Source organism: Canis lupus, chromosome 9 (assembly GCF_003254725.2).
Source record: "Canis lupus dingo isolate Sandy chromosome 9, ASM325472v2, whole genome shotgun sequence".
In the NCBI taxonomy this organism is placed as follows: domain Eukaryota; kingdom Metazoa; phylum Chordata; class Mammalia; order Carnivora; family Canidae; genus Canis; species Canis lupus.
Genome location: NC_064251.1, coordinates 59,255,034 through 59,280,698, shown reverse-complemented (window position 1 = coordinate 59,280,698; position 25,665 = coordinate 59,255,034). Strand labels below are relative to the sequence as shown.

At 42.8% G+C, this 25,665-nt stretch overlaps 1 protein-coding gene and 2 pseudogenes across 7 annotated transcripts in view; 2 read left to right on the top strand and 1 right to left on the bottom strand.

Moving 5' to 3' along the window:
- Positions 1–25,665, bottom strand: part of SCAI (suppressor of cancer cell invasion) — a 165,203-nt gene that overhangs the window by 77,966 nt on the left and 61,572 nt on the right. The gene's annotated exons all lie outside the window — the stretch shown is intronic.
- On the top strand, positions 5,363–9,430 carry LOC125755850 (uncharacterized; annotated as a pseudogene).
- On the top strand, positions 9,302–11,805 carry LOC125755851 (uncharacterized; annotated as a pseudogene).

Sequence of the window (25,665 nt, the reverse complement as noted above, 5' to 3'; positions counted from 1 at the left end):
GCCTACTTCTCCCTCTGCCTATGTCTTTGCCTCTCTCTCTCTCTGTGACTATCATAAATTAAAAAAAAAAAAAAAAAAAAGATAGATATAGAATTCTTCTGATCACAGTCACATCATCAGAATAATGTAAGTACAAGATGGTGTGGGAATACAGACAATCTCATACTCACTAAGAATGAAAATTGGGGGGCACCTGAGTGACTCAGTGATTGAGTATTTGCCTTCGGCTCAGGTTATGATCCCGGGGTCCTGGGATGGAGCTCCTCACTGAGCTCCCTGTCAGCGGGAAGTCTGCTTCTCCCTCTGTCTCTGTCTGCCACTCTGCCTACTTATGCGTTCTCTCTCTTTGTGTCAAATAAATAAAATCTTTAAAAAAAAAAAGAGAATGAAAATTGGTACATCCATTGTAAAGTGATTTTTGTAATATTTGTTCATCCAGTAAGCATTATTTGGATGCCTATTATGTTCCAAGTACTTCTTTATATGGTTAAGAATAAAAAATGCTGATCCTTTTGACCTGTTTGATCCATTCTGTAAATCCATCCTAGAAAATGATCTATAAATGTAAAACACTATATCTACAAAGATTTATTTTAGTATCATAATATTTAAAAATTCGTAACAACCTAAAAGAACCAAGGAGGGCAATCACCAAGTGCTTCATAGGGTCACCTGGGTGACTCAAGTCGTTAAACATCTGACTCTTGGTTTCAGCTCAGGTCATGGTCTCAGGGTCGTGAGATGCAGCCCCATGTCAGGCTCCTTGCTCAGAGCACAGTCTGCCTGAGATTCTCTCCCTCCCCTTCCACCTCTCCTGCTTAAGAGCTCTCTAAATAAATAAATAAATAAATAAATAAATAAATAAATAAATAAAAATATTTTTTTAAAAAGTGCTTCACAGAACACTAACAATTGCACTCTATCTAACTAACTTAAAATTATATTTAAGATAAGGTGATACTATACAGACACCTTAGTGTAAAAGGGATATAGAAACCACACAAATACACATATATATTAAAGCTGTATTTTATTAAGTCCAAACTATTTTCATATGCAATCAATCATGGTAATCAGCCATTTTAAAAACAGCAAGTTGCTGGACAGTATTTATAGTATGAACCTATACTAAACAAAAAAATTCATTTGTGTTTACATATGGACAGAAATTCCTGGAACAACATAGAGAAATCTGGTCCCAATATAGGGTGAAAATACAGGCAGAGCAGACAAGAGCCAGACAGCAGAGATGACAGTTAGGGTGTGGTGCAAGTTATTTTGGTAAATATTTTTCTCTCCAACATTTTCTTTAACAGGCAATTGTGGTTACAGGGCAGGAAGATTGTCAGCCCCTAAAAATGTCAATGGGCTGCAGAGTAACAAGTGGGTGCTGTGGAGCCAGCTGGTCGGGACTTGCACAGATGGTACTAGATGGTCCTTCTATGTTCACATTCTCCCTCTTCTCACCACTACTTTTTGTGCTTCATGGGCTAGGAGTTTTTAACAGAGGGAAACAGACCTTGAAAAATGCTGGGCCTTGGAAGGGGTTTCACACACTGTAATGACCCCGGGTAAGTCCTCTCCTCCAACTCAATGCTCACCTTCATTCTCTAAACCCAGTAGGAGAGGCACAAACTAGGCACAAAGCTGCCCGTAGCTTTCTTCACCCACCTCAAATATCTCGTGAGCCAGAGTGACTAATATCCTCAGGACACAGGAGAAAAATAGAAAATAAAAGCTTAAAAATAAACAAACTTGAGCGCCCAGCTGGCTCAGTCGGGAGACCAGGTGACTCTTGATCTCAGGGTTGTAAGTTCGAGCCCCACGTTGGGTGTAGAGATAATTAAAAAATAAAATCCTAAAAAAAATAACTTAAGGAAAGATATTAGAGATAAAGCAGGAAGAAAATATCATAATGAACAAATAAAAATACTGGGCATGAGAAGTATAGTGACTGAAATAAACTTAATGGGTAAATGGATTGAAGAGTAGAAAGGGGGATCCCCGGGTGGCACAGCTGTTTGGCGCCTGCCTTTGGCCCAGGGCGCGATCCTGGAGACCCGGGATCGAATCCCACATCGGGCTTCCGGTGCATGGAGCCTGCTTCTCCCTCTGCCTATGTCTCTGCCTCTCTCTCTTTCTCTCTCTGTGACTATCATAAATAAATAAAAAAAATTAAAAAAAAAAAAAAGAGTAGAAAGGATAGAGTTGAATGAATTAATAAGCTTATATCAGGCTTAAGGTACTTTGCCACAAGACATCAAGAAGAGATAAAATCAAGAGATTCGGAATAGAGAAATGAAGGAAATCAACTTCCACATAATAGTATACATAGATGGGAAAAAATACGTGGAGATGATGAAAAATATTTTCAGAAAGAAACTTCCATAAGCCTCTGAGACTTAGAGAAAATATAAGGCCTAAAAGGGCCCAAAGAATGTTAAAACAACAAGAAAAGATAAATAATCCCACAGCTAGAAACATTAAAATGAAGCAAGAATTCCAGAGGAGCCCTCGCCCCTTCCTGAACAATACAATCCCACAGCCACTTGGTGGGACACAGCACAGTAGGTGTCCACACAGAGGGCACAGACTGTGAGGAGACCATCCACATGCACACAAAGGGCCAGTTTGCCTGCAATGTTGGAACCTGAGTGTGATGAGAAGAGTATCTTCACATGGAACAGTTTGGAGGCCACAACAGGAGATTTGTCATATAGAGGAGCGTTATACAGAAGGAAATAACAAAATCAACTAAGGACAATGGGACCCAGAGTTATCTCTATAAGAGACGAGAAATAGAAATATGAAAAGAGAAAGAATAAGCCCTATGGAAAGTATGCGTGAACTAATGGATTTTTTTAAGAATATAGACATAAATGCATGTGGAGTATGTATGTGTGTCTGTGTGTGTACACATAAGCATACACACATATATACACCCTAGCTCAGTAAATCTGTCTACTGAGAAGGCCTTAGAGCAGTGACTACGTCTACTTCCCAGTGGTATGAACATACCAGCTCCTAAATCTTGGCTTTTAATACCACTCTCTAATAAAAAGAATCATAGGGCAGCCCAGGTGGCTCAGAGGCTTAGCGCCGCCTTCAGCCCAGGGTGTGATCTTGGAGGCCCGGGATCGAGTCCCACGTCGGGCTCCCTGCATGGAGCCTGCTTCTCCCTCTGCTTGTGTCTCTGCCTCTCTCTCTCTCTCTCTCTCTCTCTCTCCCTATGAATAAATAAATAAAATCTTTAAGAAAAATAAATAAAGGGAAATATATATATATATATATATATAACAGAACCTATGTATATTTACAAAAATATATGTGGCAACACCCTTTTTGAACTCGGCCACAGTAACTTCTTGCAAGATACATCCACGAAGGCAAAAGAAACAAAAGCAAAAATGAACTATTGGGACTTCATCAAGATAAGAAGCTTTTGCACAGCAAAGGATACAGTCAACAAAACTCAAAGACAACCTACAGAATGGGAGAAGATACTTGCAAATGACGTATCAGATAAAGGGCTAGTTTCCAAGATCTATAAAGAACTTCTTAAACTCAACAGCAAAGAAACAAACAATCCAATCATGAAATGGGCAAAAGACATGAACAGAAATCTCACAGAGGAAGACGTAGACATGGCCAACATGCACATGAGAAAATGCTCTGCATCACTTGCCATCAGGGAAATACAAATCAAAACCACAATGAGATCCCACCTCACACCAGTGAGAATGGGGCAAATTAACAAGGCAGGAAACCACAAATGTTGGAGAGGATGCGGAGAAAAGGGAACCCTCTTACACTGTTGGTGGGAATGTGAACTGGTGCAGCCACTCTGGAAAACTGTGTGGAGGTTCCTCAAAGAGTTAAAAATAGAGCTACCCTACGACCCAGCAATTGCACTGCTGGGGATTTACCCCAAAGATTCAGATGCAATGAAACGCCGGGACACCTGCACCCCTGATGTTTCTAGCAGCAATGTCCACAATAGCCAAGCTGTGGAAGGAGCCTCGGTGTCCATCGAAAGATAAATGGATAAAGAAGATGTGGTTTATGTATACAATGGAATATTCCTCAGCCATTAGAAACGACAAATACCCACCATTTGCTTCAACGTGGATGGAACTGGAGGGTATTATGCTGAGTGAAGTGAGTCAGTCGGAGAAGGACAAACATTATATGTTTTCATTCATGTGGGGAATATAAATAATAGTGAAAGGGAATATAAGGGAAGGGAGAAGAAATGTGTGGGAAATATCAGAAAGGGAGACAGAACGTAAAGACTGCTAACTCTGGGAAACGAACTAGGGGTGGTAGAAGGGGAGGAGGGCGGGGGGTGGGAGTGATTGGGTGACGGACACTGGGGGTTATTCTGTATGTTGGTAAATTGAACAACAATAAAAAAAAATATATGAAAAAAAATAAAAGAAGAAAGAGACGATGCACACTGAAAAAAAAAAAATATATGTGGAACCCAGGAAATTTAACAAAAATCCCCTACCCCTGGACAAGCAGAGCAGGACTGACTCTATTTTGGGCTGCACCCACCATGTGCTGACCTGCTTATTACTTAGGGCACTGCCCCGCCCTAATCAAAGACCAGGGCACACCCTAACCGGAAATCCGGCTCATAACAATGTGACCCTGCTTTGTGCCCGCCAAAACTGTGCTCCAATTCTGACCAAAGTAATAGGGCAGCTCAAGTGGATACTATAGGGTAAGGTGTAATTCAATCGGCCACCTGCGTGTGGACCGACATGACTGTGCAACTTTCTGCGTATCCCATGGGCCACTGGCCGCTATAAAGCTGCTACGCCTCTTAGTCTCGGGGTCCAAGTCCCTGCTCCGTTGTGTCGGGTACACTTGGACCCAAGCTCGAGCTTGTAATAAACCCTCGTGTGATTGCATCGGTGTCGGCTCCGTGGTGGTTTCTCGGATTCGCAATCTTGGGCACAACATCTGGGGGCTTGTCCGGGATCCGAGAGACCCCCAGGACCCTATCCGGCGGGTTTCATGCGTGGTGAGTGCACTCCACTTTTTCCACCTTTTGCGCGCATGTTTCTGAGAGCTCTAACCTGAAGGAATTCCGATCTGTATTAGGTCGGCATTGGCTTAAGCGGACGCGCTGGCGGGCCGTGGACCGAGGGTCTTGAGGAGACGTCCCTTGCCCCCACCGGGAGGACGGGGCCCTCACCTGTAAGGAGGACGGGCTGCCAGCCCTTCGGGTTGCTTTCTGTTTTGTCTCTGCGGCCGCACTGGAACGTTGGTCTGTGTTACTATGTCCTTGTTAACTTTTTTTGCATTTGTCTGGGTTGTTGTGTCCTTGTTAATTGTCTTTACTGTGTGTCTTGGTGTGGATTGGGGACATAATGGGGGAGACAGAAACCACTCCCCTGTCTCTTATGCTCTCCCACTTCTCGGATGCTAGGGAAAGAGCTCGTATTCTGAGCATAGACATACGGAGAGAGAGATTCCGAATTTATTGCATGTCAGAATGGCCAACCTTTGACGTGTGATGGCCCCGAGAAGGAACTTTTCACCTACCTATTATCTTACAGGTTAAGGCCGTGATCTTCAGGGACAAACCGGACGGCCACTCTGACCAGGTGCCCTATATCCTGATCTGGCAGGACATGATCGAGAATCCCCCTCTTTGGCTAAAACCATTTTTACCCCCCAAAGCAGGACCCACCGAGATTCTAGCCCTGCGGAAAGCCGAGAAGGAGACCGACTCTACGCCCCAAGCGCCCCTTTATCCGGTCTTCCAGGATTCCTCTCCGGAGGACCTGATTCTCCCGCCGCCCTACCAGGCACCCCCTCCCCCTTCCACCCCTCCATTGGAGACACCGGGGGCTGCAGAAGGGGCGCTACCCCTCCCTGACGAGGGAGGCCCTGTCGCGGGCCGGCAGCGGGGACACGCGGTCGGACCCAGCGGACGGCCCCACCTCTGAATGCGGGGCCAGCCGACTCCACCGCCCTTCCCCTCCGTGCCATGGGGCCCCCGATGAGACTGGCGAACAGCTAATGTTATATTGGCCATTCTCCACCAGTGATTTATAGAATTGGAAAACCCAAAATGCAAAGTTCTCTCATAATCCGAGAGATCTAATCGGGCTTTTAGATACTGTTCTCCTTACCCAGCAGCCTACTTGGGATGATGCCGACAGCTCTTGCAGGTTCTCCTCACCACCGAGGAGAGAGAACGAATTCAGGTGGAAGCCCGGAAGTCTGTCCTGGGAGAGGACAGACAGCCGACTCAAAACCCAGACCTCATAAATGCCGCCTTCCCTTTATCCCGCCCCACCTGGGACTACAACTCGCCTGAAGGTAAGGAGAGACCCCGGGTCCACCGCCAGACTCTAATGGCAGGGCTCCAGGCTGCCGCGCGCAAGCCCACCAATCTGGCCAAGGTCTATGATGTGAGGCCGGGTAAGGGTGAGAGTCCAGCAGCCTTCTTAGAGAGAGTCATAGAGGCTTTTAGGCAGTGCACCCCTATGAACCCAGAAGCCCCAGAAACAAAGGCCACAATTATCATGGCTTTTGTTAACCAGGCCGCTCCGGACATTAAAAAGAAATTGCAAAGAGTAGAAAGACTGGGAGAGAAGAGCTTGCAGGACTTAGTGATAGTAGCAGAACGAGTCTATAATAATAGACAAAGTCCGGAAGAACAACAAACCAAACTAAGTGACCGGCAGACCCGAAACCTGGCCAAGATCCTGCTGGCCACAACCATGGACGACCCACAGGAAAGACGGAGGCACCTCAAGAAGCTGGCTTCAGGGACCGGTAAGGAGGATGGCCCTGGTCCCCCTTGGGAGTGCCCTAAGATGAACAAAAACCAATGCGCCTATCGCAAAGAGGAGGGCCATTGGGTAAAAAGCTGCCCTAACAAAAGATCTAAGGCCCCTGCCAAGATCTTGGAAATGGAGGACCTGGACAATTAGGGGAATCAGGGTTCAGCACTCCTCCCCGAGCCCAGGGTAACTCTTAAAGTGGAGGGGCAACCTGTTGAATTCCTAGTGGACACTGGGGCACAACATTCGGTTTTATTACAACCCCAAGGGAAATTGGCAAACAAAACTTCATGGGTGCAAGGGGCCACGGGCACCAAACAATACTCATGAACTACCCGAAGAACTGTGGATCTCGGCAAGGGCCAGGTATCCCACTCCTTCATGGTCATCCCTGAGTGTTCCTACCCGTTGTTAGGTCAGGATTTGCTCACCAAGATGGGGGCACAAATTTGCTTCCACCCCGAAGGGGCAAAAGCCCTAAACAAGAAGGGGCACCCGATTCAGGTACTTGTCCTGAGTTTAGAAGACGAATATCGTCTCCACCAAATGCCCTCAGCCCCAATGACTGACATTGACCGTTGGCTGCGGGAATTTCCCCAAGCGTGGGCAGAAACTAGGGGAATCAGGCTGGCCCAGCATCGACTGGCCATATACATAGAACTAAAGCCGGGGGCAGACCCTGTCAGGGTCCGCCAATACCCCATGCCTCTAGTAGCACGAGAGGGGATCCCACCCCACATACGGCGACTACTGGACTCGGGCATACTAAGGCCCTGCCAATCGGCATGGAACACTCCCTTGCTGCTGGTTCAGAAACTGCACTCTAATGATTACAGGCCAGTCCAGGACTTGAGGGAAGTCAACTGGCGAGTAGAGGATATGCACCCTACGGTCCCAAACCCATACACCCTCCTCTCCACCCTGCCTCCAGACAAAACTGGGTATACGTATTAGATTTAAAAGATGCCTTTTTCAGCCTGCCTTTAGCACCCAGGAGCCAAGACCTCTTCGCCTTTGAATGGATGGACCCTGAGAAAGGCATCAATGGCCAGCTCACCTGGACTCGACTACCACAAGGATTCAAAAATTCACTGACCATCTTCGATGAGGCCTTACACGAAGACTTGGGTGAGTTCCGTTCCGAGCACCCTCATTTGACTTTATTACAATATGTAGATGATATCCTGTTGGCGGCGGAGGACCAGGCCACATGCCTGCGAGGCACCAGGGACTTGCTGCAAACCATAGCAGCCCTAGGATACCGGGCCTCAGCTAAAAAAGCCCAGATCTGCAGAGCAGAGGTGAGCTACCTTGGGTACAAATTAAAGGATGGACAAAGATGGTTGACGGATGCACGGAAAGAAACTGTCTTAAGAATCCCACAGCTGCAAACCGTCCGCCAGGTATGTGAATTCCTGGGGTCAGCAGGGTTCCGTCGCTTATGGATTCCGGGTTTTGCTGAGATGGCCAGACCCTTCCATGAGGCCACCAGGCACCAGCAAAATTTTGAATGGACAGAGGCCATGAACAGAGCCTTTAATGACCTTAAACAGGCCTTACTGTCTGCCCCGGCTCTTGGGTTGCCCGATCTAGCCAAGCCCTTCTACCTGTATGTGGACAAGAAAGACGGGGTGGCAAAAGGGGTCCTTGTCCAGTACTTAGGTCCCTGGAAGAGACTCATAGCTTATCTCTCCAAAAAGTTGGACCCGGTGGCTGCTGGATGGCCCCCATGCTTAAAAATTATTGTTGCGGTGGCCACTATGGTCAAGGATGCAGACAAACTGGCCATGGGGCAAGAACCGCATGTTACCACCCCCCATGCTATTGAAGGGGTACTCAAACAGCCCCCAGACCGCTGGATCAGCAATGCCCGTCTGACCCATTATCAGAGCCTGCTGCTAAACCCCACCAGAGTTTTATTTAAGCCACCGACAACCCTGAATCCGGCAACGCTACTCCCTAACCCAGACTGGGACCCCCCTCTGCATGACTGTCAAGAAATTTTGGCACAGGTGCACGGAATCAGAGCTGATCTCCAGGACCAGCCACTGCCGAATGCGGACGCCACCTGGTACACGGACGGCAGCAGTTTTGTCCGCGAAGGAGTCAGATATGCGGGAGCAGCCGTAACCACGGAGACAGAGACCGTCTGGGCGGAGCCACTGACAGCTGGACCGTCGGCCCAACGGGCAGAGCTGATCCCACTAGCCAAGGCGCTGACCATGGGGGAAGGTAAACGAATAAACATCTACACCAACAGCGGGTACGCCTTCGCCACCACTCACATCCACGGAGCCCTTTACAGGGAGAGAGGGGTCCTGACAGCAGAGGGAAAGACTGTTTAAAACAAAACGGAGATTCTTGAACTCCTGAGGGCCCTCTGGCTGCCCAAGGCCCTAGCCATCATCCACTGTCCGGGGCACCAAAAGGCAGACACACCAGTAGCCAGGGGAAACCGGCTAGCCGATTTAAAAGCAAAGGAGGCAGCCCATGTGGTGACCCAGGTCTTAGCAACCAGACGACCTGATCCGGGGGCACCGACCCTGCCTGACACCCCCAACTATACTGATGCTGATTTACACTGGATCAAACGCTTGCCTATGACCCAGTGCTTGCGTGGCTGGTAGAGAGCTGCAGACTCCAGCATCATCTTGCCAGAGGAACTGGGACGGCGAGTCCTACCCAAAATACATCGGAGTACTCACATGGGGACAAGGAAGACGGAAGACCTCATACGACATGCAAAGATCACTATTAAAGACTCTCGAGCAAAGATCGAGCAGATTGTGGCGAGCTGCCACACATGCCAGTTAACTAATGCCACCGCCCATGGATCTAACCCAGGCACCCGGCTCCGAGGGAACCGCCCAGGAGCCTACTGGGAAGTGGACTTCACTGAGGTAAAACCTGGAAAATACGGATATAGGTTTTTCTTAGTGTTTGTAGATACTTTTTCAGGATGGACAGAGGCATTTCCCATCAAACATGAAACGGCACAGACCGTGACCAAGAAACTGCTGGAAGGCATCTTACCGAGGTATGGTTTTCCTGTTAGGATTGGATCAGACAACGGCCCAGGATTCGTTTCTAAGGTAACACAGGGAGTGGCACTAGTACTTGGGGCAGATTGGAAATTACATTGTGCATATAGGCCCCAGAGCTCAGGACAGGTAGAGAGGATGAACAGAACATTAAAGGAGACCTTAACTAAATTAGCCCTGGAGACTGGCGGGGACTGGGTGACTCTCCTCCCCTTCACCCTATATGGGACTGACTCCCTACGAGATCATGTTCGGTCTTCCTCCACCTGTTATCCCCAATTTAAAATCTGAGGTGCTTGCTGAATTTGATGATCACCAACTTCTTTTCTCCCTCCAAATGTTACAATGAACCCATGAGCAGGTGTGGCCTAAGCTGAGGGCCCTCTATGAGACTGGGCCACCCCCGGACCACCATCGATATCGGCCAGGTGACTGGGTGTACGTGCGGAGATACCAACACCAGACACTTCAACCTCGCGGATTGAAGGGACCTTACATCGTGATCCTGACCACTCCCACCGCTCTCAAGGTCGACGGGATTACTCCCTGGGTCCACTACACCCACGTCCGGCCAGCTGACCCACACGCCGTTCTCAAGGACTTTGTTCCAGAATGGAAAAGCCAACCGGACAAGGACAATCCCCTAAAGCTAAGACTGCGCCGTTCTCACTTATTTCCCACCTCCAAGACTCCCTAGTCTGAGGTTGTCTTTCAAAATAGAAGGTGATTAGATTTAGTCTTTTTACAACAAAGGGTGGGGTGGGGATGGTTATGTACTGCCTTAAATGTAAGATGTCTCTTCCTCCCTGGAATGTAAATGGGAGTGAGAATAGCAACAAGGTTGGTTAGAATCCTGGTTTAATCATTCCCACTGGCTCACTCTGAGAGCAACCTGGACCCATGATTGGGTCCTTCCTTAGGTTCCTCTGAGAGGGGGAAATGTGGAGTCCGAGAAAATTAAGGCCATTCCACTTTAAGTTCAGCCTTAGCACAAGTACAGCCATCCCAGGGCCCTGTGAATAAGAGCTGAACTTTACCTTACTTCAGTTACAGGAAGAAAACAGCTTACAGGTTAACGTCCTAGAAAGCCCCTATTAGAATAAGAACAGAGCTCTACACCCTTGAAAGCCCCATATCAAAATGTAAACAGAACTTGAGAAATTCCTCCACCCCTTCTGAAGATCCCCTAGACCAGCCTATAAAAACTAAGCTGAAACCCACCTCGGGGTCCAAGTCCCTGCTCCGCTGTGTCAGGTATACTTGGACCCAAGCTCGAGCTTGTAAATAAACCCTCGTGTGTTTGCATCGGTGTCGGCTCCTCGGTGGTTTCTCGGATTCGCAATCTTGGGCACAACAGAAAGCCCCATATCAGAATGTAAACAGAACTTGAGAAATTCCTCCACCCCTTCTGGAGGTCCCCTAGACCAGGCCTTAAAACTAAGCTGAAATCCACCTTGGGGTCCAAGTCCCTGCTCTGCTGTGTTGGGTATACTTGGACCCAAGGACCCAAGCTGGAGCTTGTAAATAAATCCTCGTGTGTTTGCATCGGTGTCGGGTCCTTGGTGGTTTCTCGGATTCGCAATCTCGGGCACAACACTCACATAACATCACAAACTTACATGTTCTTCTCTTTGCCTATTTTGCTCACCTCGCAAATTTATATTCATAGACATTCAAATGACACCTTTTCCAGTAAAACCTTCCTTCAAAATCTAACCTCAGGGATCCCTGGGTGGCGCAGCGGTTTGGCGCCTGCCTTTGGCCCAGGGCGCGATCCTGGAGACCCCAGATCGAATCCCACATCGGGCTCCCGGTGCATGGAGCCTGCTTCTCCCTCTGCCTGTGTCTCTGCCTCTCTCTCTCTCTCTCTCTCTGTCTCTGTGACTATCATAAATAAATAAAAATTAAAAAAAAAATTAAAAAAAAAAAAATCTAACCTCAAAAAAAAAAAAAAAAAAGAAAATCTAATCTCTCCCTGGCACTTATATAGGATCATGACAGTAGAAGCTTCTTCAGTGACTCTATTAGAAATCAGACATATAACAATAATTTGTTTAAAAAAAAGTTTGTCAGGACACCTGGGTGGCTCTGCAGTCAAGTGTCTGCCTTTGGCTCAGGGCATGATTCCCGCGTCCCGGATCAAGTTCCCCATCGGCTTCCTCGTAGGGAGCCTGTTCTCCCTCTGCCTATGTCTCTGCCTCTCTCTGTGTGTCTCTTGTGAATAAATAAAAATCTTTTAAAAAAATAGATTTTTTAATGGAAATGGACTAATTGATTCTATAATCTATATGAAAATACAAAGACCCAAGAGCAGCTAAAATAATATTGAAGAAGAATATGGAAGAAATTATTCCACTAGATGTCAAGACTCTGGAAAAGCTCCAGGACTGGTATGGTATTGGCAAAAGGAGAGAAAAACAGAATACAACAGAACAGAACTGAGAGATGACCTGCAATGTTCATTGGCACTTAATTTATGACACAAAAAGGTGGCACTTTGTAAAACAATGAGAAAAAAGTTTTGTCAAGAAGTAAAGAAAAAGAACCAGCACTGGATCAACTAGATATCTAAATTAAATATATATATATGATTTTTTTAAAAAAGGTTTTATGTATTCATTCATGAGGGGCATAGAGACAGAAAGGCAGAGACATAGGTTTGAGAGAGAAGCAGGCTCCATGCAGGAAGCCTGATGTGAGATTTGATCCTGGGACCCTGGGATCCTGCCCTGAGCCAAAGGCAGATGCCCAACTGCTAAGCCATCCAGGCATCTCAAAAATATGAATTTTGATTCCAATCTACATTACACAAAACTCAATTTCAAGTAGATTATAGATCTAAATGTAAAAGGTAAAATCAAACAGTTCTTAAATAATAATATGGAAGGTTATCTTCATGTCCCTGGAGTTAAAAAAAAAAAAAAACTAAATAGCTGACCAAAAGGATTGTTCAATAAGCAAAAATTAGATCATTCTGAAAACCAAGAATTGTAGTCATTAAAAAGACACTGTTATAAAAGTGAAAAGACAAGTCAACCCCCTGTGTAGCTGAAAATCCACATATAATTTTTTAAAGATTTAATTTATTTATTCATGAGAGACAGAGGCAAAGACATAGCAGAGGAAAAAGCAGGCGCCCTGTGGTGATCCTGATGCGGAACTCGATCCCAGAACCCCAGGATCATGACCTGAGCCGAAGGCATATGCTCAACCACTGAGCCACCCAGGTTCCCCTCCACGTGTAATTTTTGACACCTCCCCAACCTTAACTAAAAGTATACTGTTGACCAGAAGCCTTACCAATAACATCAACAGTAGATTAACATATATTTGGTATACATATCATATACTGTATTTTTACAATAAAGTAAGCTGGAGAAAAGAAAATGTTATTAAGAAAATCATAAGGAAAAGAAAACACATTTACAGTACTGTACTCATTGATACTGTCAGTTTATATATGTACTGAAAAAAATCCCCATTTAAGTGGACCAGCACAGTTCAAACCTGTATTGTTCAAGGGTCAACTGTAATGTGTTTGCAGATGTAATTAAGATGTAACTTAACATGCAATCATACTGGAATAGATTACTGATCCAATTTGACTGGTGTCCTTAGAAGCTGAGGAGACACAGTGAAGGGAATGCCATGTGCAGACACAGACACAGAGGGAAGACAGCAGTAGGAAGAAGGAGACAGAGACTGAAATTATGCAGCTGCAAGCCAAGGAACATGGAGGACTGCTGGGGACCACCAGAAGCTAGGGAAGAGACATGGAACAGATTCTCCCTCTGAGTTTCTAAAAAGGACCAATTCTGCCAACACCTTAATTTTGGACTTCTGCCCTCCTGAAGTGTGAGAGCATAAATTTCTGTTGTTTGAAGCCACCTACTTAGTAGTAATTTGTTACAGCAGCCCTTGGAAACCAATCCATATATGACAGAGTCCTGACACAGATTATAAAATAGACACACAGAAAAAGAGCAACAAGTAGGGACAACTGCTCAAAGACTTGTTCTGCTAAATAGAGCATCTGGCAAATTACTGACCTGACTTGATGACAATTTCTTTTTATAGGAAGTCTTTCAACAAAGCAACATAAGAAACTGCTACTCAGGGTTGAATTCTAAGTGGCTGGCAATATGAAAGTACGAAAGGACACCTCATTAAAGCATGCATTACATGATACCGGGGGCACAATGTAGGATTTTAACAGGAGTGGGAAGAGCCCTACACTAGGCCAGAAGCCTGAGTATTCCTGTTCCTAACACTTCTTAGCTATGTGATTGTAAACAAACAAAAACTTTAGCTAACATTTTGAGTTGCAAGTTTTTAATTCACAAAAACAAGCAATTTGCACTTGTTGTATCTTAAATAACCATTGTAAAGATAGAGCAGGGTTATTTAGGTGTGAAAGAAGTCTGAAAACACTATATAATGTGTAATATCACCATGATTATTACTCTGCAGTTTAGTGATGCTTCAAAAAAAAAAAAAAAAAATAGAGAATTACTCTGTAATTAAGACCTAAAAGGGGAACACCTGGGTGGCTCAATCGGTTAAGTGTCTGCCTTCTACTCAGGTCATGATCTCAGGGTCCTGGGACTAGGCTCTCTGCTCAGCCGGGAGACTGCTTCTACTCCACCCTCCCTCCCACCCCACACCCCACCTGCTCTCTCACTCTTTCACCTGCTCTCTCTCCTTCAAATAAATAAATTTTTTTTAAAAGAGAGAAAAAAAAAAAAAGAAAAAGAAAAAAAGAAAAAATAAAAATAAAATAAAAAAATAAAAAAGAGAGAAAGACCTAAAAGGGAACCAGGTGGAAAAAAGAATGGAAATACTTTGGAAGTGAAACCAAAATATAGTAAAAAAAAATTATTCTGACTAAACAGTGAATATATTTATAGAAACCACATGGTAGGAAAGAGATCATTTTCTTATGTACTCAGATTTTTAAAAAGACATATAAAGAGATGGAATGGCTGTCTAATTAAGCATCAACATAAGAGTGTATCACACAGGGGCAACTGGGTGGCTCAGTAGGTTACGTCTGGCTCTTGATGATCTTAGGGTCCTGAGCTCAGTGTGGAGTCTGCTTGTCCCTCCCCCTCTGCTTCTTCCCCACCCTGCCCACCCCTGCACACTCTCTCTCAAATAAATAATCTTTTTTTAAAAAAAGATTGTATTACACATGTTTTCTCAGCTACAAACATGGGATATTAATAGCTACCTCATAAGGCTACTGGGACAATAAGATGAACTAATAGGTATAAAATTGCCCTGGGAGCACCTGGGTGGCTCAGTTGGTTAAGCATCTGCCTTCGGCTAGGGTCATTATCCTGGGATCCTGGGATGAGCCTCATAGCCAGCTCCCTGCTCAGCAGGCAGCCTGCTTCTCTCTCTGCCCTTCCCCGACTTGTGCTCACTCTCAAATAAATAAATAAATAAAATCTTTTTTTTTTAATATTTAAATCTTTTAATTTTTTATTTTTTATTTTTATTTATGATAGTCACAGAGAGAGAGAGAGAGAGAGAGAGGCAGAGACATAGGCAGAGGGAGAAGCAGGCTCCATGCACCGGGAGCCTGAGTGGGATTCGATCCCGGGTCTCCAGGATCACGCCCTGGGCCAAAGGCAGGCGCTAAACCGCTGCGCCACCCAGGGATCCCTAAAATCTTTTTTTTTTTAAAGATTTATTCATGAGAGACAAAGAGAGAGGCAGAGACATAGGCAGAAGGAGAAGCAGGCTCCCTGGGAGGAGCCTGATGAGGGACTTGATCCCTGAGCCTAAGGCAGATTTCAACTGCTGAGCCACCAAGCTGTCCCTAATAAATAAAATCTTTAAAAAATAAAATAAATACATAATTTCCCTGTAAACCATAATGCATTCAAAAATTATTAGTTGTAAAATTGTCATAAATGCATTCAAAACAAAGCATAAATTGAAAAATAGCCAAGTACGGGGATGCCTGGGTGGCTCAGCAATTAAGCATCTGTCCTCAGCTCAGAACGTGATCCCAGGATCCAAGGATCGAGTCCCACATCAGGCTCCCCAAGAGGAACCTGCTTTTCCCTCTGTCTATCTCTCTGTCTCTGTGTGTGTCTCTCATGAATAAGCAAATAAATAAAATCTTAAAAAAAAAAACCAAGTATGAAAAAAATTTGAATGTGTGTGCGTATGTAGGGGGTGATGATGATGGTTTTAACATATTCGTTGTAAAAGGATCAAGAAGCTACTGCTTGGTACAGATGGTATTCCTATAATATGAACAAATGGCAGTGCTCAAAAGCTGGTCCTTAACAGAGTGGAAAGCATTTTCATGTACCAAAATAGCATAAAACTATCATGAATGATACACAAATTATTTTCTGAAAACAATTTTTCAGACTTAATCCTGAGTTAAGTTACATGCTATAAGAACAACTATAAGAGAAATGAGTAGGTACCAAACTTGTTGCCCCATGGAGAGAGCAACCCAGTGAAATGAAGGCAAAGAGAGTTTAAGAAAAGGAAGCCAAAGGAGCTAGGGCATGGAGCGGCAGCGATGTACACAGAGCCAGAATACCATTTGTGAGAAACTGTGCACGAGACTATGCAGATATTTTGCCTACCAAATGTAGAAAAGGAGAACTGTTTATCTAACACACACAAATATGCAAATCAAGTACATATTCAACTGAATCCCAGCACAGCCTAACAGAAAGCAGTGCAGTGAAAGAAAGGAAAGGCAGGCAGGCAGTTAGTCATCTGAAAACAAGGACTATCAACAAGATACATGTAAGGACTACTTATGAAGCTAATGGGGCAGGAGACACCAAAATACACAAAATAAAAGAAAGCATCAAAAATACTGTACCCTTGAGAATAATGTGTGAAACATCATCTGAAGCAGCCTAAGGCCAGCAATTCATAAAAACGGTCTCCAGTAGGGAACCCACAGAGGCAGCAGTAAAATACAATGTAGTTCAATTTAAATAGCCATTTATTCATAACATAAAAACTCAAGAGGGAACAAGAAGTTCAGGGAAGAATCTCAATCATCCACCAACAAGATATTACTCCTATTTGGTATATGAAGAAGTGCAGACCACACACACTTTTTCTTCTTATTCACAAACAAAGATGACAGTGGCGGCCGCCAAAAGTCTGTGTATATGGGACACTAAAAACAACATGAAAATCATCTGGGGCCACCCAAAACCACCATCTCAGCACACTCTGAGAGAAAGCTGTTTAGTCATGCAAATGTTAGGTCACACTTGATCTGTGTTAAGCAGAATTAATAACAACAAAAAAAAAAACAACCCTATAATCCATTAAAAGATACTTAGGATCTGTACCATGTCAATTTTGTTTTCCTAAGTTACAGATTTTGTCTGTAACAAGTTGGAAGCAGAAAGAAGAAAATGACAAATTTTTCACTAAAAGAGAAATAAAAGTTACTGTTTCTTTTAGCAGTAACTGCTTGGGGATATGTCCATTTATCTGTATCTATCTTGTAATATTTATTTATTGAAATATGATTCATATTTCATACAATTCATCCATTTAGGTACACACATCAATGGTTTTCAATGTACTCATAGGTATACAATCATCACCACATTCAACTTTAGAATATTTTATCACGCATAAAGAAACCTTATATTCATTAGTAGTCATGCCTCATTTCCCCTAAAACACCTCTCCCCAGCTTTAAGCAACTACTATTCTACTTTCCGTTTCTATGGACTTAACATCTGGATATTCACATAAATGGAATCATATGCTATGTGGATTTTGTCATTGGTTTTCCTTCACTTAAAAGAATGTTTCCAAAGGTCATTTATGTTGTAGCAAGTATCAGTACTTCATTCTTTTTAATGACTAAATAATATTCCATTGTGTAGGTATATACCACAGTTTGTTTATTCATTCTTCAGTTGATGGATATTTAGATTTCTACTTTGCAGCTATTATGAATAATGCTGCTATGAACATTTGCATCCAATTTTTTCCTAGGAGGAGAGTTGCTGGGTCATATGGTAACAATAGGTTTAACCTTTTCAGGAACTACCAAACTGTTTTTCAAAATGACTGTACCAGTTTACAATTGCAGCAATGTAGGAGAGATTTTATTTCTCTATATCCTCACCAACACTTACTATCTGCCTTTTTTATTCTAGGCATCTTAGTGTATGTAAAGCACTATCTCGTGGTTTAGATTTATATTTCTGATGGCTAATGACATTGAGCATCATTTCATATGCGTATTGGCCCTTTAACATATCATCTTTGAGGAAATGGTTCTTCAGATCATTTGCCTATTAAATAAGTTATTTGGTGTTTTATTATTGGGTTGTAAGAGTTCATTGTATAATTCTAGATATAGGTACTTTACCAGAAAGATGATTTGCAAATATTTTCTCCCTTTCTTGGGTTGTCTTTTTCACTTTGTTAGATTGGTTATGTTTCTACTTTTTCTCTTGCAATTTTCACTCTTATTTTTTTTAATCAAAATAATATATACATAATTAAGAATTCAGTAATACCCAATAAGACTTAAATGAAAAGCAGTAGTTCACTAGCTCATCTTTCCTCCACCAGCATTAACTTTCAACTCTTGGGCTACTTCATCCAATAGTGTTTCCTACAGTCCTACATAAAAAGATTTCCTTGCAATTGCTTGATTCATCCATTTTTGGCATTACAGATTTTCCATGATGACAAATAAAGAATTAGTTCTCTTATACTCCCACTGCCCCTTCCAATTTAGTTATATCATTATTTGGGGTTAAATCAACTTATCTTTAAATTATACATCTTCCAGTTAAATACAAAATTAATATTTAAATAATAAACATTTTTACTGCTTCATTATATGGCATATAATACAGTATTAAGAGAAAGACAGGATCAGCATATAATTGAGAAGGATGCTCATAGATCTTTCACTAGAAGTTGGTTATACTTATTTTAATCTGTTTCCCATTTTGTAGTAAGTAATTTTTCAGTTAGAAATTAAATACTGGGACACCTGGGTGGCTCAGTTGGCTAAGTGTCTGCCTTTGGCTCAGGTCCTGGAATCAAGTCCCATATTGGGCTCCCTGCTCAGCAGAGAGCCTGCTTCTCCCTCTCCCTTTGCCTGCTGCTCCCCTTGCTCATACTCTCGGTCACTATCTCTTTCTCTCTCAAATAAATAAAATCTTTTTCAAAAAAAGAAATTATTATTTTTTTAAAAGATTTTATCTACTTATTCATGAGAGACACAGAGAGAGAGACGCAGAGAGAGAAGCAGGCTCCATGCACGGAGCCCAACGTGGGACTTGATCCCGAATCCCAGGATGACTCCCCGAGCCAAAGGCAGTTGCTCAACCACGCCACCCAGGCATCCCTAAAAAAAGAAATTAAATGCTATATTGTTTAATTTCAGAGAAAGAACTGAAAAAATTCCTGTTGTTTTTTTACCTACTTCAGTTACTCCTTGATTCAGGAAACCCTACTCCCTGAATCTGTGCATGGCCCTACTATTCTGTGGACACAGTGACAATTATAGAAATTGTAAAATGGTACTTAAGAAATTCTAGAAAGCATCTAAACCTACATTCATTAGCAAACATGTCACTGGCTTTTAAAAAATCTGGTATTTCATGGAATATGGGGAGAAGGGTGTGAGAAACAAAATATAGAGGGCTTCCCAGTTACTACTATTCAGTTTTCACGAACATTCAATTACAAAAGCAGGAATCATGGGGCAGCCCCCGTGGCTCAGCGGTTTAGCACCGCCTTCAGGCAAGGGTGTGATCCTGGAGACTGAGGATCGAGTCCCACGTGTCGGACTCCCTGCATGGAGCCTGCTTCTCCCTCTGCCTGTGTCTCTGCCTCTCTCTCTCTCATGAATAAGTAAATAAAATCTTAAAAAAAAAAAAAAAAAGCAGGAATCAGACCCAAAGGTTTGTGAAAGCTATATGTGCATTAACACTTACAAACAAGGCCTATGAATTTTTTCCTTGAATTGCAGTGATAAACTAAATGACTTACAAATTATAAAAGGTGCCTTGATTGCCTACATACTACCAGAAAACAGCTTACTATATGGGATTACTTATCTGGAGAGAAATTATTAAGAAAAAAAAATCACCCCGAAGGGTATTGAAACACCTTGGATTTCTGGGCCCTTGCTTGAAGAAAGGAAGACAAGAGCAGGGGACAGGAGAAATCAAGCTTCCAAGTGCCAGAAACTCTGCCAGGCATTTTATATACATATTTCATCTTCATACCCTGATAAGGGAGACACTGTTACTAGAATTTAGAGATGAAAAAAAGTCTTAGGTATGCTACTTAGCCAGACTTACACATTGGAAAAGGACTCCAAAGTCATGCTCTTCCTCCCAAAGGATCCCCAAGGTCACCACCCTTAGATATGAACACAAAGATTACACAGGAGAGTTATCTGATCTCCAATATCCCAATCTTCAAATCCTAATAGGCCTTATCTCTCCTTTCCCTTAAAACATAGCTGACCCTATTTTTAAGAGTTTGGTTTTTTTTCCCTCCGCCAGTAATTGGAAATCCCTTTTTGAAAAAAGCTACAAGACCCAAAGAATCACTAAAACAATGTTTTTAGATGAACTTTGGCTACCAAATCTACCTGTCAAGAGATAATTCTAATTGTTAGCTTTTTTTTTTTTAATTTATTTATGATAGTCACAGAGAGAGAGAGAGAGAGAGAGGCAGAGACATAGGCAGAGGGAGAAGCAGGCTCCATGCACCGGGAGCTCGATGTGGGATTCGTTCCTGGGTCTCCAGGATCGCGCCCTGGGCCAAAGGCAGGCACCAAACCGCTGCGCCCTAATTGTTAGCTTTTTGACTTTGGACATGTTATTTAACTTTTCTAAGCTTTGGGATTTATTCAACTCTAAAATGAGGATTACACTATTTACTCCTCAGATAGCTATTATAACAGTTAGACAATATTCGTAACATTCTAGTCCAGAAAGTACACAAATATAGTCAGTAGAAGGTAGCAAATATTAAAATTGGTCATTTATACCAACAGTTACAATATAAACAGTCCAATGTTTGCTGTTCAACAAGTATCTAATGAGAGCCCCCTATATGCCAGGCATTTTTCTAGGTGCTGGAATACAGCAATAGACAAAACAGGTAAAACCTCTACTTTCACAAAATGTACTTTCTAGTGGAGAGATAAAAGCAAACTAAAATACACATGACTTTAATATTCCAAGTGGGAAGAAGTACTATGAAGAAAATATAGCAGGAAGGACAGTGTGATGGGGATTTTAGTTTGAGTAGGCGAGGGGACATTTGAAAAGGGAAGATTTAAGCATTGACCTGGATTAAGAGAAGTAGTGAACAGCATAGGAGCAGGGAGGTTTGGGCTCCAGGCAAAGCAAACCAGTACAGGTACTGAGGGAGGTATACACACAGTATATGCAATAACAACAGGAGATGCTGTCTGTAAACAAGACTAAAGAAACCTCAGTGCCTGATAAATAAATTTAGGGATCCCTGGGTGGCGCAGCGGTTTAGCGCCTGCCTTTGGCCCAGGGCGCGATCCTGGAGACCCAGGAACGAATCCCACATCGAGCTCCCGGTGCATGGAGCCTGCTTCCCCCTCTGCCTATGTCTCTGCCTCTGTCTCTCTCTCTCTCTCTCTATCATAAATAAATAAAAATTGAAAAAAAATTTATAAATAAATTTATATAAACAGGATTCCTGGATGCTGTTTTTTGTGTGCTACAGAAGAGATGAAAATCCAGGGATCCCTGGGTGGCGCAGCGGTTTGGCGCCTGCCTTTGACCCAGGGCGCGATCCTGGAGACCCGGGATCAAATCTCACGTCAGGCTCCCGGTGCATGGAGCCTGCTTCTCCCTCTGCCTGTGTCTCTGCCTCATTCTCTCTCTCTCTCTGTGACTATCACAAATAAATAAAAATTAAAAAAAAAAAAAAAAAAGAACCAACCTTTGGTTTAAAAAAAAAAAAAAAAGAAAATCCAGACACTTATTTTCCCAAGGCCAGCACCCTGGTGTGGGCTGAATGTATCTCAAGGACGGATGCCTTCTTCTGACTGACCTAACCATCTAGAGAGATTTTTTTTCCTTAAGATTTTATTTATTTATTCATGAGACGACACACAGAGAGAGAGGCAGAGACACAGGCAGAGAAGCAGGCTCCATACAGGGAGCCCGATGTGGGACTCGAACCCTGGGACTCTAGGATCATGCCCTGGGCCAAAGGCAGAGGCTCAACCACTGAGCCACTGAGGCATCTCTGCTTTTTGCTAATTTGCAAGAGGTACTATGGAGGCCACCTGCAGCCTCTACAAGACTTCCCTTCCAGTAGAATTTATGGTATCTACAATCATCAAAGCAATGTTACTAGCCTGTTGACTCAGAAATGGAAATAAACTAATTTTGAACTAGAATATATAGTGACATTCATTAAAAAAGGAGTGAAGAGGGATCCCTGGGTGGCTCAGCAGTTTGGCGCCTGCCTTTGGCCCGGGGCGCGATCCTGGGGACCCGGAATCGAGTCCCACGTCGGGCTCCCGGTCCATGGAGCCTGCTTCTCCCTCTGCCTGTGTCTCTGCCTCTGTGTGTGTGTGTGTGTGACTATCATAAATAAATTTAAAAATTAAAAAAAAAAATTAAAAAAAAAAAAAAAGGAGTGAAGATGTGGGCAGCCCAGGTGGCTTAGTGGTTTAGCACCGCCTTCCACCCAGGGTGTGACCCTGGAGACCCCGGATCGAGTCCCACGTGGGGCTCCCTGCATGGAGCCTGCTTCTCCCTCTGCCTGTTTCTCTCTCTCTCTCTCTCTCTCTGTGTCTCTAATAAATAAATAAAAAATCATTTAAAAAAAATGAAGATGTAAGATAATCACAACTTTCATTGTTCCTGTTTATCTAGATACCGATAAAAAATCTAGTAAGTTATATAAGACCACATGACATACAGTGGTTCTGTATTCTGAAGCTTCATCCCAAGTGCAAGTCCCAATTGTGCCATTTTTACCCAAGTCGCATAGCTTACCATGTAACCTAACTTCAATTTCCTCATTTGTAAAGTGAAGATAATGAATACTGCTCTGAGATAAGCTCTAATTAAGTGTATTCATTTTTTTCTTATTAAGACAATCAGGTAAAAAAAAAATACGGGGTGCCTAGTTGGCTCAGTTGGTAGAGCATGTGATTCCTGATCTTATGGGTTGTGAGCTCCAGCCCCATGCTGGATGCAGAGATTAGTTAAAAATAAAATCTTAAAAAAAAAAAAAAGTAAAAAGAGGGATGCCTGGGTGGTTCAGCGGTTGGGCATCTGCCTTTGGTTTAGGATGTGACCCAGGAGTCCTGAGATCGAGTCTCACATCAGGCTTCCTGCATGGAGTCTGTTTCTCCCTCTGCCTATGTCTCTGCCTCTCTGTCTCTCTCTCTGTCTCTCATGAATAAATAAATTTGGGCAGCCCCGGTGGCGCAGTGGTTTAGCGCCGCCTGCAGCCCAGGGTGTGATCCTGGAGACCCTGGATGGAGTCCCACGTCGGGCTCTCTGTGTGGAGCCTGCTTCTCCCTCTGCCTGTATCTCTGCCTCTCTCTCTCTCTCTCTGTGTCTCTATGAATAAATAAATAAAATCTTTAAAATAAATAAATAAATAAATAAATAAATAAATAAATAAATAAATAAATAAAATATATAAAAAAAATAAAAGTAAATATAAATGCAATTACACCTGACCCTTGAACAACATGGGTTTGAACTGTGTGGGTCCACATATATACAGATTTTTTCGGATAAGTACTGCACTGTACTATAAATGTATTTTCCTTATGCTTTTCTTAATAACATTTTCTTTTCTCTAGCTTCCTATATTGTAAGAATACAGTATATAAGACATAGAACATATGAAATACACATTAATCAATTGTTTATGTTATTGGTAAGGCTTCCTGTCAACAGTAGGTTATTAGTAGTTAAGTTTTGGAGGAGTCAAAAGTTACATGCAGATTTTCAACTATGCAGGGAGTTGATGCCCTGACCCCCACATTTTTCAATGGTTAACTGTATAAGAGAAGTAGACAGTGTTTTTATTAGGGAAAAAGACTGTATATATAAAATGACTTTAAACTAAAAAGTTAAAAAATTTCAAATAAATAAATAGCCCACATAAAAAAAATAAAATTCTTTGCTGTTGAGGAGTTACATCTGTTCCTGCTGCTTATAACCCATCTACAGGGTCAAAATGTGCCACAATGATGACAATGACGTAAGAATAGAGCAATCCTGCCGACTGAGGATTTCTCAAAAGGGCACCAAGTGTCAAACTGATGGGAGTCCTCCTTTCGTCTGAGTTCATCACATCTTATTCCTCTATCAGGCCTCTACTCTTGGCACACTTAAGCCCTGTCCTCAGCACAGGGAAGTGGTTCTTTTGTGGACTATTTAGAAGTCTTAAGTGTACCCACCCTTACAAAACTTTCCTGGATCAACCCTGTCAGAAATGACTTGTTCTTCTCTGAACTCTGAATTACTTTACCCATACAGCTCAGTTGCCTTGTGTCATAGTTATTCATGTGCAGTCATCATTCCCTTACCATTCCCTTACAGATTGTAAACTCCTTGAAAGCAGTTGCTGTCTCAAGTATCTTTCCTCAAAGCACCTTATGCTGTGAAGACTGTTCCCAGACAACTCCAAAATATGAATTGATCATCAAAGGTAGTAAATGGCAGGCACTGTTATAGGTGCTGGAGATTGTGTGTGTGTGTGTGTGTGTGTGTGTGTGTGTGTGTGTGTGTGAGAGACAGAGAGAGAGACAGAGAGTTTAAAATACCAAAGATGGCCAAAAGTAAGGAAAAGTGACTGTGGCAGGGACTGGATGATTTGCAGAAGCTGAGAATATGCATCTCCCTGAGCATCTAGAAAGGAATGCCAAATAGTTGCCACTAAGAGAACGAAAAAAGGTACATATTCAATCTTCAGAGAAAAAAGTCTGTAATCAGATTGGCATGATGGTACATAAGGAATCTACAAATATTTTGTGAAGATATGGAAACCACTCAAATTCCCAAGGCCTTCACCAGTCTTCTGATCTACAAATATATAGATTAATTATCAGGAGACTCCTGGCAGGTCAGCAGGTATTCTACAAAGATATATTAAGGGCCTGAATAAGTACAACATGGCAGAGTGGTAGAGAGCACTGATACCAAACTGCCTGGACTCAAATCCTGGCTTTGCCACTTACTATTCAAACATGGCCTTGTATCTTAGCCAAACTATTTGACTTCTTTGTGCCCCAATTTACCTATTTGTAAATGGGGATAATAATAGGACCCTCTTCTTAGGTAGGACTGTCATGAAGATTAAATGAGAATGTATGTAAGGGGTTTGGGGAAAAAGCCTAGCACACATTAAGTATCATATAAGTAGGATTACCATTAATTTACCATTTAAACTGGGACAATTCTGAAAAGGGATACTATTAATAATTATATTAAGACCATACAGAAACTAAGACTATATCAGGCAAACCAAATATATGGTCACCCTATAAGTGTCAGAAGAAACAAGAGGATGTGATCAGAGAGCAGAATTCCCTGCTTCATCTCTTTATAGGGAGATTACCTATAGATACAGGTACCAAATATTAGCATCTGAATTATATTCTCCTGTATGCACCTATATTAGACTATGTTATTGTTGTAAATAAATAGTTTTAATTAATATACCAGTCAATATTGGCACAATTCTCTCAAGATTAAAAACAACCATTCAATAAATACTGAGGACATAGTAATGCTATCATATCAGGTAGAAAGATGGTAAGACTC